Below are 15295 nucleotides of genomic sequence, written 5' to 3' on the forward strand. Positions count from 1 at the left end.
AGGACACAAACAAATGGAAAAACAATCCATGCTCATGGATAGGAAGAATCAATATTGTGAAAATGGCCATACTGCTCAAAGTAATTTATAGATTCAATGCCATCCCCATCAAGCTACCACTGACTTTCTTCACAGAATTAGAAAAAACTATAAATTTCATATGGAACCAAGAAAGAGCCTATATAGCCAAGACAATCCTAAGCAAAAAGAACAAAGCTGGAGGCATCATGCTACCTGACTTCAAACTATACGACAAGGCTACAGTAACCAAAATAGCATGGTACTGGTACCAAAACAGATATATAGACCAATGGAACAGAACAGAGGCCTCAGAAATAACGCCACACATCTACAACCATCTGATCTTTGACAAACCTGATAAAAACAAGAAATGGGGAAAGGATTCCCTATTTCATAAATGGTATTGGGAAAACTGGCTAGCCACATGCAGAAAACTGAAACTGGACCCTTTCCTTACACCTTATACAAAAATTAACTCAAGATGGATTAAAGACTTAAATGTAAGACCTAAAACCATAAAAACCCTAGAAGAAAACTTAGGCGGTACTATTCAGGACATAGGCTTGGGCAAAGACTTCATGACTAAAACACCAAAAGCAATTGCAACAAAAGCCAAAATTGACATATGGGATCTAATTAAACTAAAGATCTTCTGCACAGCAAAAGAAACTATCATCAGAGTGAACAGGCAACCTACAGAATGGGAGTAAATTTTTTGCAATCTATCCATCAGACCAAGGACTAATATCCAGAATCTACAAAGAACTTAAACAAATTTACAAGAAGAAAACAAACAACCCCATCAAAAAGTGGGTGAAGGATATGAACAGACGCTTCTCAAAAGAAGACATTTATGCAGCCAACAAACATATGAAAAAAAGCTCATAATCACTGGTCATTAGAGAAATGCAAATCAAAACCACAATGAGATACCATCTCACACCAGTTAGAATGGCGATTATTAAAAAGTCAGGAAACAACAGATGCTGGAGGGGATATGGAGAAATAGGAATGCTTTTACACTGTTGGTGGGGGTGTAAATTAGTTCAACAATTGTGGAAGACAGTGTGGTGATTCCTCAAGGATCTAGAACTAGAAATACCATTTGACCCAGCAATCCCATTACTGGGTATATACCCAAAGGATTATAAATCATTCTACTGTAAAGACACATGCACATGTATATTTATTGCAGCACTATTCGCAATAGCAAAGACTTGGAACCAACCCAAATGTCCATCAATGGTAGACTGGATAAAGAAAATGTGGCACATATACACCATGGAATACTATGTAGCTATAAAAAGGATGAGTTCATGTCCTTTGCAGGGACATAGATGAACCTGGAAACAATCATTCTCAGCAAACTAACACAGGAACAGAAAACCAAACACCGCATGTTCTCACTCATAAGTGGGAGCTGAACAGTGAGAACACATGGACACAGGGAGGGGAACGTCATACACTGGGGCCTGTTGCAGGGTGGGGGGCTAGGAGAGCGACAGCATTAGGAGAAATATCTAATGTAGATGACTGGTTGATGGGTGCAGCAAACCACCATGGCATGTGTATACCTATGTAACAAACCTGCACGTTGTACACATGTATCCCAGAACTTAAAGTATAATAATAATAGTAAAGTGATACCTATATATAATGGAATATTACTCAACCTTAAAAAGGAATAAAGTTCTGATCTAAAACATGGATGAATCTTGAAAGTATTTTGCTAAGTGAAATAAGCCAAACACAAAAAGACAAATATGGTATGATTCCACTCATATGAAGTACTTAGAATACTCAAATTCACAGAGAGAGAAAGTAGAATGGTGGTTACCGTGGGTCAGGAGGAGGTAATAGGGAGTTATTTTTTAATGGGTATAGAGTTCCAATTTGGAATGATGAAAAAGTTCTGGAGAGATGGATAGTGGTGATGGCTGCACAGCAATGTGAATGCTTTTAATGCCACTGAGTTGTACACTTGAAAATGTTTCAAATGGGAGTTTTGTTTTATGAATATTTCGCACAACAAAAAACATTTTTTAAAAAAGTGATTCCGTGAGAATGTTTGTGATGTATGCTCTCATTTCATTTACAAAAATCCTTTTCTTTAATCACGCTAGTTTCTCTGCATACATTGCTACAAAATATTAATAGTCCTCTGCTTCATGTCCAGGAGGGCCACTCTGCTAAGCCGAAGGTTTAGTGACCAGGTGGCTTCTGAATTTTGAACTGACAATCAACTTCTCTTGGGTGCGCATTTTGGGGAGGTGGGGGTGCTGTTGGTTCCTGATGCCTAGTCCTTTATTCTGTCCATGATCTGCCTTCCTGGAAGAAAAAAAGATTGGAAGATGCTGACAATGACTGCAAAGATTGCCTAGTAATTTCAGGTAGCAAATGGCTCATTAAAAAATTGAAGAAGAAAAAGAAAACCAACTTTGATGAGCAAGGTATAGACGAGTCAGAAGCATGAGAAATAAATACATCTGAACTCTGAGTAGGTGGTTTTTTTTGTTTTTTTTTTGAGACGGAGTCCTGCTCTGTCACCCAGGCTGGAGTGCAGTGGCACAATCTCGGCTCACTGCAGCCTCCCCCTTCCGGGTTGAAGCCATTCTTGGGCCGCAGCCTCCTGAGTAGCTGGGATTACAGGCATGTGCTACCATGCCTGGGTAATTTTTGTATTTTTAGTAGAGATGGGGTTTCACCATGTTGGCCAGGTTGGTCTCAAGCTCCTGACCTCAAGTGATCCACCAGCCTCGGCTTCCCAAAGTGCTGGGATTACAGACATGAGCCACTATGCCCAGCCTAAAATCTAGGTATTAAAAATGAAGGAGAAATGGTGCTTAGCAAAGTTATTTGTGGTTTTTCAGACTCAGATCAAGAACAATAGAAAAATTGTTCCAGATGTTCAGTGGAACTTGGGACAGAGCCAGATCCACCCAGCTCAGCGCAGTCTGAGAAAGGGAGAGGGAAAGGAAAAGAAAGGAGAGAGAAATGGGAATGCAAGGGGTGGGGGGTTGCTTCTGGTGTGTACATTTAACTGTGAAACTAAATACACATGTTGGTAGACACCAAGTTACTGTGCCTGGTAAACGATGAATGCCAGGGCAACCCAAGTTTCTGAATTTAAAATTACAGGATAGAGGTTTAAATTAGCTCCAGTGTTGAATACTGGGGGGTCTTTCCTACCATGGGAATTCAGGGTTAGAAAGATTCCCGTAGGATGTATTGGATTCTTCCTCTTTAATTACACTTGAGTTGTTTTTTTAAAAACGTTTTTCTTTATATTTTGGCATTGTTTTCTGAATTGAAAATCTTGTCATGTTAATTTATTTATAAGCTAACAGAGGCCGAAAATGCAGTGTTTTTTTTTTTTTTTTTAACTGATGAGCACAGTAATTAGCTTGCTGCTGAGTGCTGGAGTTCACATTGAGAATGCTGTGGGTGAGTTTCTGGTGGTGTCAGTAGTTGCCATGAGATGGGGCTAAATCAGCCCCCCACTGTCCTATAGAACAAGTCCAGAAATAAACCACTCAGATAAGTTTAAATTGTAAGACACAGAATACTACCCCCAAGGAGTACAGAAAACCCCATCAACTCTCCAACACTAAGATTGACCATAAATGCCAAATCAACTGGGTAGTTTATTTGGCACACATTTTTTGAGTGTTCACTATATGCTTTGTGCTAGGTGTCAGCAAAGGAAGACTCCAGTCTTTAAAAACTCACAGTCTAATGAGGGCCAGCAGACTATAAATAATCAACCATAATGCAACTTTTTTTTTTTTTTTTTTTGAGGCAGAGTCTCGCGCTGTTGCTCAGGCTGGAGTGCAGTGGCGCTATCTCGGCTCACTGCAAGCTCTGCCTCCCGGGTTCACGCCATTCTCCTGCCTCAGCCCCCCGAGTAGCTGGGACTACAGGCGCCCACCACCATGCCTGGCTAATTTTTTGTATTTTTTAGTAAAGACGGGGTTTCACCGTGATAGCCAGGATGGTCTTGATCTCCTGACCTCGTGATCCACCCGCCTCGGCCTCCCAAAGTGCTGGGATTACAGGGGTGAGCCACGGTGCCCAGCCCCATAATGCAATTTCTTAAGTGTTGTAAGAGAAACTTGTCCATAGTGATGTAGGAACCCAGGAGAACTAGTGAATGGTTTTCTGTTTGGGTGCATGTGTATATGAGTGCATGTATGTGCATGAATGTATATGTGAGTGTGAGTGTGTGTGTGTGTGTGAGAGAGAGAGAGATAGAGAGAGAGAGAGAGATCAGAGAAGGCTGCACAGAGAGACACTTGTCCTCTGTGTTGAAGATTGAGTAGAATTTCAAAAAGCAAAGCCAGGGGCGATTCCAAATAGAGGGAACTGCATGAATACAATACATTGTGATTCAAGCAAAAAAGAAAAAGGTTTCGTGAAGGAAACAAGATTGACTAGAAAAAGAAAACCCAGCCTGTCCTCTTCTTTTACTTTCCCCATTTATTCCCTTCTTTTCCTATTTTTTCCTTCCCTTCCTAAACAGTTCAGTCCTAAACCATTAGCTGAGGCAGAGCAAAGTAAACATTCATTCCAGGGGAGGTCATGACAGTTCAAAGAGAAGCATCAAACCCCAGGCAGGTGGGGAGACCTGGGTTGGGATGATGCCCACAGAGAGGGGCAGCCAGGCTTGGGGAGTCAGTGCTTGGGCAAAGTGAGAAAGGCATTCCCCCAGAAGGGCAGCCTGGTGTGAGATGTCAGAGCCCATCTAAAGTGAGGAGAGTGTGCATTCAATGGCAGAACAAGAAACGTGAAGAAGACAACAGTTGATTTAAAAAACAAACAAATAAACTCAGGGTTTTACATATTGATTGAGTTCATTTGTTCATTCAACAAAAATGTATGGAGCAGGTACCAAGTTCCAGGTCCTGGGATAGAGGATGCAGAGATGAGTAAGGTGTCACAATTTCCATCTCTATGGGATGTAGAGTCTGCTGAGGAGACGCTCTGCCCAGAAATGAGGAAGAACGAAACTAATGTCCTTTGCAAAAATTTAGGTCTCATAACAGATATGGGCCACAAATAAAAACGATGAAAATGACACCCAAATTTTTATTGCAAGTGTGAGTTGAGTGGAGCAGCCCATTACCCCAAAGGGATCACAAACAGGTCAAGTTTAGAAACACTTATCTACATTTACCAACATTTAGTCAATTTCTTTGCTCCTCAATTGTTCTTTTATTCTACTACTTCAGATTCATTTTTTTTTTCCTGCTGAAAGTATATGCTTTCATTGTCCTGTCAGCATGCATCTGTGGTTTTGCTGGCACTTGAGTAATAGTTTAGCTGGGATAGAATTGTAGTCGGAGAGTTATTTTCCGTCAGCATTTGGAAAGTATTTCTGTGTCTTTGGGCATCTGTAGTTGCTCCTAAGAAGCCTACTTCCAAAAGAATAGCCATCACATTGATATAATCTTCCTTTTATCTCCGGTAGCTTTTAAGATACTCTATTTGTATTTAATGTACTCTGTTTCATCACATTGTAACAAGATGTGCATTTGTTTTTATTCAATCTATTTGCAATTTAAAGTTCTCCTTCAATCTAAGAACTCATGTTCTCTAATTTCTTTTTCTTTTTTTTTGAGATGGAGTCTCGCTCTGTCACCCAGGCTGGAGTGCAGTGGTGTGATCTCGGCTCACTGCAAGCTCCGCCTCCCAGGTTCACGCCATTCTCCTGCCTCAGCCTCCCAAGCAGCTGGGACTACAGGCGCATGCCGCCGTGCCCTAATTTTTTTGTATTTTTAGTAGAGACGGGGTTTCACCGTGTTAGCCAGGATGGTCTCGATCTCCTGACCTTGTGATCCACCCTCCTCGGCCTCCCAAAGTGCTGGGATTACACGGGTGAGCCACCGCGCCTGGCCCTCTAATTTCTTATCTCTTTGAATATAATTCTTCCCTAGTCTCTCTTGCATTCTCCTTCTGGAAAATATATTGGTTCTTCTCACTCTTTTGTTCATATCTCTTAATTTTCTTTCATATTTTTCATCTCTTTATCTCTCTGTGCAATTTCTGGGTGATTATGTCAGCTTTATCTTTCAATCTATTAATTATTTCTTCCCCTAGATCAACTTGTCCATTGAGTTTCTGAAATATATTTTCATTGAGATATAATTTACATATCATAAAATTCACCAAAATGTTGGTGAATTGTAGAACATTTTCATCACCCCCAAAAAGAAACTCTGTACCCATTAGTAGTCACTCCCCATTTGCTCCTCCTCCATTCTGTGGCAACCATTAGTCTACTTTCCATTTCTATAAATTTCTCTTTTCTTGACATTTCATATAAAGGAAATAATACAATATGTGGCCTTTTGTATCTGACCTCTTTCACTTAGCATAGTGTTTTCAGGGTTCATCCATGTTGTACCATGTGTTAATACTTTGTTCCTTTTTATGGCCAAATAATATTCCACTGTATGAACAGACCACATTTTGTTTATTATCTTGTCAGTTGATGGACATTTGGGTTGTTTATACTTTTTTGGCTATTATGAATAATGATGCCATGAACATTTGTGTACAAGTCTTTGTGTGAACATATATTTTCAGTTCTCTTGGGCATATATCCATGAGTGGAATTGATGGGTCAACTCTTTATTAAACTTTGCGAGGAATTGTCAAACTGTTTTCCACAGAGGTTGCACCATTTTACATTCCCTCCAGCAGTGTACAAGGGTTCCAATTTCTCTACATCATTGCCAACACTTGACATTATCCATCTTTTTTGTTATAGCCATCCTATAAGACATGAAGTGGTATCTCATTGTGGTTTTGATTTGCATTTCCTTGATAACTGAAAGATGTTGAGCATATTTTCATGTGCTTTTAAAACTGGCTATGTGTATATCTTCTTTGGAGAAACGTCTGTTCAAATCTTTTGCCCACTTTTAAAATGGGTTATTTGTCGTTTGATTGTTGAGTTATAATAATTCTTTGTAAACTCTGGATACAAGTCTCTTATTTGATATATAATTTGCCAAAATATACTCTCATTCTGGAGTTGTCTTCTCAGGTTCTTGATGGTGTTCTTTGAAGCACAAAAGCTTTTAATTTTGACAGAGTCAAATTAGTCTATTTTTTCTCGAGTTAATTTGTGTTTTGGTGTTATATCTAATAAATCTTTGCCTAATCCAAGGTCATGAAGATTTACACTCATGTTTTCTGCTTAGAGTTTATAATTTTAGCTCTTAGATTCATTTGGGATTAACTTTTGTCTATGACATGAGAGCCCAAATTCATAATTTACATGTGGACGTCAAGTTATCCCAGCACCATTTGTTGAAAGACTCTTCTTTTCCCCTTTGAATTATCTTGACATCTTTGTCTAAAATCAATTGACCAAAATGTAAGGGTTTATTTCTCAACTCTTAATTCTACTTCACTGAGCTGTGTCTGTCCTTCTGCCAATACTACACTGTCTTGATTACTGTAGCTTTGTAGAAAGTTTTGAAATGAAGAACTAGGAGTCTTCCAACTGGCAACATGAGTGAGCTCTTCACTCTCTCCTTACTGGAGAAGCCAAGCAAAGGCACCGAGATCTCTCCTGGCAGAGCCCTCCCCTAAAGGCTTCCTTCCTGGAATATAATAAAAACAACAGTCACTGAATTAGGCCAGCCCACTTAAGTTTGTCTCATTTAATCCTAACAACCCTGTGAGGTAGGTATTATCTTTATTATTTCTGTTTTACAGATAAGGAAATGGATATGCCCAATATGTTCCAGTTGCTCTTCCGGACTCACACTCCAGCCTTGCCCACATACTCTGCTATTGGGGGCTGGCTAGTGTATCATTGCCCCCATGAGTTCTAGACCCTCTGGCTTCTAGTTGGGTTGGGCAGAAGAGACTTTGCTGGAGATGAGAGAGTGGGAGGTGTGTGAGGTCGGGGTTTTTATTCCCTGGCCATCTCTCAGTGAGGGTGCCCCTGGCTGGCTTTGACCCTTCCAGAAGGTCACGACTTCTCTCAAAGCAGCTTGCTCTAAATGACTCTTTCTTTTTGGGTTCTGGTGACCTCACCCACCTTGGGCTGTTCCATGCAGAGAGGTGGCCACAGCTCCTGGGAACTGTGGCTTCCGTTTCAAGTGGGCTGATGGGTCTTAGAGCTCTAAAATTATTGCTACCACTTTATCTTATTTGTACTGCATATTTCAGTTTACCTACTACATCAAAACAGCATGCACACTCCACCTTAGGGCCTTTCAAAAATTAACTCTTTTGCTGTATTTAGAAAAAAGACTCAGAACTACTGAAAAGTTGCAAGAATATTTCACTGGACTCCAATATGTCTTTCAGAAGTGAACCCCTTCTGGGTGTCATGGGTTCAGCAGGCTCAGGAGGATGCACTCTTGAGGAGGACCTAAGGGAAGATCTACCTGATGTGCCAATTTCTAGAGCACTTACTCCGAGGTCCTTTGCCAATCCATTTAATATTAATGGTAGTAGTAGGTGGAGCAACCCTTAGGAATGAAGTTTGGGCAAACATAATAGAACTTGCAGATGCAAAGAGCAAGCCCATGGAGCTTTATGTTAGAATCTGCCTTGAAAGGCCAATTGGACTCTGCCAAATTTGGAAAACCATTTAGAGTCTTTCAAAGCAAACCGAGAAAGAGGCAAAGTCATAAGTTAAATGTCAAGAACCTAGAAATGTAGCTTCTAGCAGATGAGCCCATTAGCAATACTACTGAGACTTGCAGGTTTTAGGAAGTTTGTGAGTGATTTTGAAATTATCTGGGCAGGATCCAAGCATCTGTTTGGAGATATGCTTTGTGGAGAAGGGGAGGCAACACCAATGCAGAGCTTGAAAAGTATTGCTACCACTTTATCCTATTTGTACTGCATATTTCAGTATGCCTACTACATCAAAACAGCATGTACATTCTACCTACGGCCTTTCAAAATACATTAACTCTTTTGCTGTATTTAGAAAAAAAAGCTTAGACCTACTGAAAAGTTGCAAGAATATTTCACTGGACTCCAACATATCTTTCACATGAAGCCACCTATTGCTTACATTTTGCTGTGTGTGTGTGTGTGTGTGGCGGGGGGTGCGTGCATGTGTGCACGCATGCATGCATGCTCTTTCTGTCTGTCTTTCAGTAATATAAGGTTGAGCCATATAAAATATGAATGTTATTATTCTTATTTTTATGTTTCATATTGATATATTTTTACTATGCATACTTATTAATTTTTTCGTATTTATCATTATTATTCATACTTATTCCTATTTTTATTTTTGCTGAACATTTGAGAGTAAATGGTAGAGACCAAGATCTCAAGTCTCTAATACTTTGTGTGTATCTCCGAGGAAAAAGGATATTCTCTTAACCACAATTCAAGGATAAAATTTGAGAAATTTAACATTTCTCCAGCTTTTTTATTTCACATATAGCCCATATTGAGATTTTGCTAACTCCCTCAATATCATCCTTTACAGCAACATTTATTTTCCCCAGTCCAGGATCCAACTTGGCATCACACCCGGCACTCTGATGTCAAGCTTAGAGCCTCTCTCTCAGTACATGGGTTATGTGGTACTTAGAGTGGACTCAGGTCTTAGCTTAATGGTTCTGGTTGGCAGGGGAGCAGTTAGCTCCTGCCAGAGAAAAAGGCTTCCGATGTGCCTGAGATGAGACATACTCTATGATGGAGAACTTAAAAAACTCCAAGAGTTTTGGCTGACTCTGGAGAAGCCTTAGAGAGCCCAACCCAGAAACACTGGGAAGGAAGATTCTTGCTCTGGGTCCTCATCAACAGCCCTACAGTTTGCATTTTCCTACCCCTGGGTGGCGTGAGTTCTCCGTGGAGTTTCAGGGGCTTTCCCAGGGTTACATATTCTGCTCTGGGGAATCCTTGTCCTCGGTCTGCATTCCTCTGCCTTTGAAATCAGCAAGATGTGTGGCCCAGCCCTGCTCTACCAGGACAACCAACCAATGGTGGGTTTAGTCCCTAGCTCTGAAATGGGACAATAAAGTTTATATTGGTAGCTTGTCAGGATTCAAGGTAGTGCTCATAAAATCTTGGAACAGACAGGCTCTCAGCAAAACAGAAAAATATTATTTCTTTTTTTCTTAAAAATAAAAAGTGTTTCTTTTTTCTTGAAACAAAATTTTCTTTTTTCTTAAAAAATGAAGTGGAAGTGTCAACTCATCTGACCTTGAGTGTGTGTGTATACATATATATTCATGTAAAGATAAATACATATATTTTTTGTATACATGATATGTGTACATCTACCTATCAATTGATTGAATGATCTATTGCTTACTTATAGATATGATCGTCTGACCCTTTCTGTGTATTATAGAGACATAGGATGGTACTGGGGGAGGATATTGATTTTCCTACTGAAAGGACAGATGCCATTTGCACTATCCTTTCCTTTGTTTACCTTTCTTTGGATACAGATATGAGGCCTGGAACTGTGGCAGCCATATTGTGCCCATGAGGGGAACCATTTTCCAACCAAGGGAGAAAGGCCAACCTGCTAAGAATAGTAGAACAGAAGGACAGAACCCGGGCCCTTGTTGAGTAATTGAACTATGACCTTGTTAAGTAACTGAACTGATTATTACAATCACTTCTTTCAGATCTTGTTATACTGGAAAAAAATTAATTGTATTTGTGGCATCCTAAATAACATATATTTTGTCTTTCCCCTGCTTCCTGGCACATAGCTCCTGAAACCACTGGACTCTCTGGAGTGATAAGTCTTTAGTATGCTAATGAGAGAACTAGTGGCTGGGGGCTCTTAGATAACTTCAGGATGAAGCTGGTCACCAGAAAGACCAAGACATCGTTAGAGGGTTGGGACTTTCTGCTCCCTCCATCCCCCAACTGCCACCTCCAGGGAGGGCTAGAGATTGAGTTAATCACTAATGGTCAATGATTTAATCAATCATGCCTATGTAATGAAACTTCCATTAAAAAAACCCAAACAGTAGGGTTTGGGAAGCTTCCAGATTGGTGAACACATTGGGGTGCTAGGAGGGTGGCACTCCCAGAGAGAGCATGGAAGCTCTGTGTTCCTCCCACACCTTGCCCATGCATCGCTTCCATTTGGCTGTTCTTGGGTTGTAGCCTTCATAATAAACCAGTAATGGTAAACAAGGTGTTTGCCTGAATTTTGTGAGTCATTCTAACAAATTATCAAACCTGAGGGGGTGGTTCGCTAATCCTCAGCTTGTAGCCACGTTGGAGAGAGTGTGGGTACCCTGAGGACCCAATACTTGTGAATGGTATCTGAAATGAGGGTAGCCTTGTGAGACTGAGCACTTAAACCTGCAGAGTCAGATGCTAACTCCGGGTAGAGTCAGAGTTGAATTGTAGGAACAGCCAGCTGATGCCCAGAGAGCTGGAGAATTGTTTGGTATAGGGAAAAACCCACACATTTGGTGTCAGAAGTGCTGTGAGTAAAAACAGCTCAGTATCTAATAAATCCCCTGTAAACTGGGTTTTCTATTACATAGTCTGAAAGCATTCGGAACAGATAGAGGCATAACTTTGGGAGTTATTTCCAAGGGAAACGAAGTCTGAAATCACTGAAGTTTGTTAGTTCCATTTATATCTGGAGGTGGAGAAAAGATAACTAGTTTAGTTTAAGAGATGTTAAAATTGTCATCACTTTTTTGAGTACTTGCCATGTGCTTTAACACATGCTATCTTATTTAATCCTCAGTCCAACCCAATGAGCTCAGGTAAGGAATGAAGACTATGCCTGAGGAGAGGGTCACTGGACTAGAAGGGTTGAGCTCTGCTCTCTGTAGCACATTGCCCAAGGAAAGTGCATGAGGGAAGAGAGAAGGGGCCAAGGCCAGCAGAAGTTGGGTATTGGCCTGAGGGTTTGTCTTTCATGTAACAGAGGAGTAGGCAGGGAGATAGGACAGTCAGGAAGCCAGCGGGAACTGTGAGGTGGTCATGAGGTCTTTGGTGACCTTAGAGTGAAGGCCCCGGGGTGGATGCGGGGGGTTGGGTTGTCTGGGCATGCTGAGGGAGGGCTTCTTTACCCACCCTGGGGCGCTTCTCTGTAAACAGTCGCTGGAATAGTTGCTCTTCAGATGTGCTTTGAGTTTCACATTTGCTGAGTCCTTGTGCCCCCTTGGATACAGGAATGAAGACCTCTGCTTCTAGATGGCTGATGATGAGGAAAGAGAGAATGAGAGGGGAAGGGAGGAAGGGAGAGAGGCCCGCAGGAGGGGGAGGGGCCGGCTGTCTGTGGGATGTGGGGATAAGAGAAAGACTGGCCTTGGCTGCTTTGTACAGCTGAGGGGCAGTGATGGAAATGTGCCCACAGGGTTCTGGATGAGGCAGGAAGGTGCGCACCTGCTGAGATATTCTCATTTCCACAGCCAGTCAGTAACCCGGGAGGCTGGTGCTTCCTACTCCTCGCTGGGGAGTCTCCTGTGCTGATTTATGGCAGCTCATGGCGGTCTGCTCTCCTGTTCTTATTCGGGTTTCCTCTTGTTGGTTCAGCTGGAGTGTCCAGCCCCACTCCTTAACTCCCTCTCAGCCTCCAGCATGGAGCCTGGCACGCGGTGAGCTGTCAGCCTGTTTACTGACTTCATTTGTGGAGAGTAGATTTTGGTTGAGGTCTCTGCCTGTCTTTTAATTTCTTGTTTAAGCCAGCATTACCTGGCCCTTGTTAAGACATGTGACAGCTGCACAGGAAGCAAATGCCAACTGTTGGCATGCTCTCCCCACCCTCCTCCACAAACCTCCCTCCACAGATTGCCCAAATGGCACCAACACTTACTCTGGACACCTCCCTCGCCCTCCCCGCTCACGTCGGAGCCACTGCCAAAACCTATTAACACTTACGTCCTAAATATCACTTCTCTGCAACTCCACCCAGGCTTCTACCCAGCCCTGGCTTTGCTCACGTGGGCCACTCTAACAGTTGCTTCTCATTGATGCTTTCTCCCTACAATCTTTCCTGCATTCAGAAGCCCAAGTAGTTTTCTAAACAAAAAATTGGATCCTCTCTCTCCTTTGCTTAAAACAATTCCATGACCTGTTATTACCTTCCAGAAAAAGACCAAACTCAGGGCTGTGGCCTCGAGGACCCTTCTGTCCCTGGGTCGCTGGTTCAGCCTCAGCTCACTCTTTCCTGAGCTGTGCCAGCTACCATGTCTGCTGTGAGTTCCTCAAACACGCCACGTGCACTCTTTTCTTTCTCTCTCTTTCTTTTTTCTCTTTTTTTTAAGATAGGATCTCCTTCTGTCGCCCAGGCTGGAGTGCACTGGCACAATCACAGCTCACTGCAGCCTCAACTTCTCAAACTCAGACAATCCTCCCACTTTAGCCTCCTGGGTAGCTGGGACTACAAGCCTGTGCCACCACGCCCAGCTAGTTTTTTGGAGACAGGGTTTCACTATGTTGCCCAGGCTGATACGTGCACTCTTTTCTTGAGGTCTTTGTTCCTGTCTAGAACGTTCTCCTCTGCCTCCCACTCTCTCATCACCTCTATGAGCTCCTACTTGGATTTCACAATTTAGTTCAAAGGTCATTTTCTCAGGGAAGCCTTCCCAGTTCCCACAAAGCCCAATCGAGCCCTGCTATTACACTCTCCTGTAGAAGCCCAGAGCTTTTCCTTTGCAGCACTTATCATGGCTATAATTCTATATTTGTGCACCTATTTGATTAGTGTTCATCTCCCCATCTTAGCTGAAAACTATATGAGGACAGGGACTGGGTCTGTTTTTGTTTCTAACTGACTCACTTGTAGTAGTAAGGCAAATAGTAGGTGCTCAATAAACACCTTTTGAAAAGTGAAGGCATGACTGGGTAGATGGATGGGTGGTTAGTAGCCTAGATTCTTTTTTTCTGCTGGGGGAAATGCTGCACCATTTTACATTTCCAGCAGTGATATGTGAGGGTTCCAATTTTTCTACATCCTTGTTAACACTTGTTATTCAAATATATATATATATGTGTGTGTGTGTTTGTGTGTGTGTGTGTATGTATATACATACACTTATTTCCATCCTAATGGGTGTGAAGTAGTATCCCATTGTGGCTTTGATTTGCATTTCCCTGGTGACTAATGATAATAGTGCATCTTCTTACGTATTTATAGACCATTTGTATATCTTCTCTGAGTAAATACCTATTCAAATCCTTCGCCAACTTCTTAATTGGGTTGTCTTTTTACTGTTGAGCTGTAAGAGTTTTTTATGTATTCTGGATACTAGACCTTTATCGGATATGTTTTGCAAATAGTTTAAATAACTCTTTATCTTTGCTCCCTCCTGAAACTCTCCTAAAATGACAGCAAAATAATAAAATTAGACTCATTCTAACATCAAGGACAAGAAGCAAAAATACACAGATGAGAGATTTCTAAAAATCTTTTGAAATAGCATTTGGGGGTGTGGTCTCTGACTTTGCACATAGGGATAGTCTCAGCTCAAGTGTCCAGAAAGAATGAGACAGCTCACCCTAAAGAATTCTGGAAAAGTCTAGGGCCTTAAAACACCAAAACTGCAGAAGTTGTAGGGAAAACAAAGGGTAAAACATTAGCTTTATTTATATAGACAGTGGATGAACCCTAGGTCCCACCCACCATCCACAGGAAATGAGAGATTTCTTTCCCTTCAGACATTTCTGATTCAGAGGTGTGGAGTGCACAGCAGGCAGGTGACAAGAAAGTCTGCACCCTGAGCAGGGCCCTCTGTTGTTTCCTTATTTTGTTCCTAAGTATGGGGATCTGGGCACCTCTACTCCAGGCAGGAACAGAACAGTTCCTCTGAAGAAACTGCATAACCTCAGAAGAAAGTCTTCTGATCCTGGCACTGGGCTGGAGACTAGGCTTGCGTGCAGTCCCATCACCCCTGCTGAGGCTGACTAGTTCCCAAGCTCTCCGCATACTCAGAGTGGAAAGAGATACCCCTAGACCAAGCCCCCCACTGCACAAATGTGCATATGCATTAATTTAATCGCCTCAGAGAGAAAATAAGATGTATTTCAGCCAAAAAACACAAGGACAGAATGTCACTGAAAAGGAGCAACAGAAAATAGAAAAGCAGCCTTGAAAATTAAAAATATAACTGAAATTTTCAAAAATTACATAGCAGAATTAGAAGATAAAGTATAAGAACTCTCCTAGAGAATAGAACAAAAAGTCAAAAATAGGGATGAAAGGGCAGAGGAGATAAGAAAATGAGATAATCAATCCAGAAGTCCATAAAGGGAAATGAGAGACAAGAGCAGGAAAGGAACTATTAAAGAAATATTACACAAAAAA

The 15295-nt window shown here is 41.6% G+C and overlaps 1 long non-coding RNA gene across 2 annotated transcripts in view; it reads right to left on the reverse strand.

Annotated features, from left to right (window-relative positions):
* Positions 1 to 1189: 1189 nt before the first annotated feature.
* LOC129058273 (uncharacterized) overlaps positions 1190 to 15295 on the reverse strand; it is a 48138-nt gene continuing 34032 nt past the window's right edge. The window contains exon 5 of one of the 2 annotated variants that reach the window (XR_010139211.1): positions 1190 to 2349. This is a non-coding gene — a long non-coding RNA (uncharacterized LOC129058273). The remainder of the gene's footprint in view (positions 2350 to 15295) is intronic. The other variant, XR_008523341.2, reaches the window with a different exon arrangement.

Source organism: Pongo abelii, chromosome 2 (genome assembly GCF_028885655.2).
Source record: "Pongo abelii isolate AG06213 chromosome 2, NHGRI_mPonAbe1-v2.0_pri, whole genome shotgun sequence".
Classification (NCBI taxonomy): Eukaryota; Metazoa; Chordata; class Mammalia; order Primates; family Hominidae; genus Pongo; species Pongo abelii.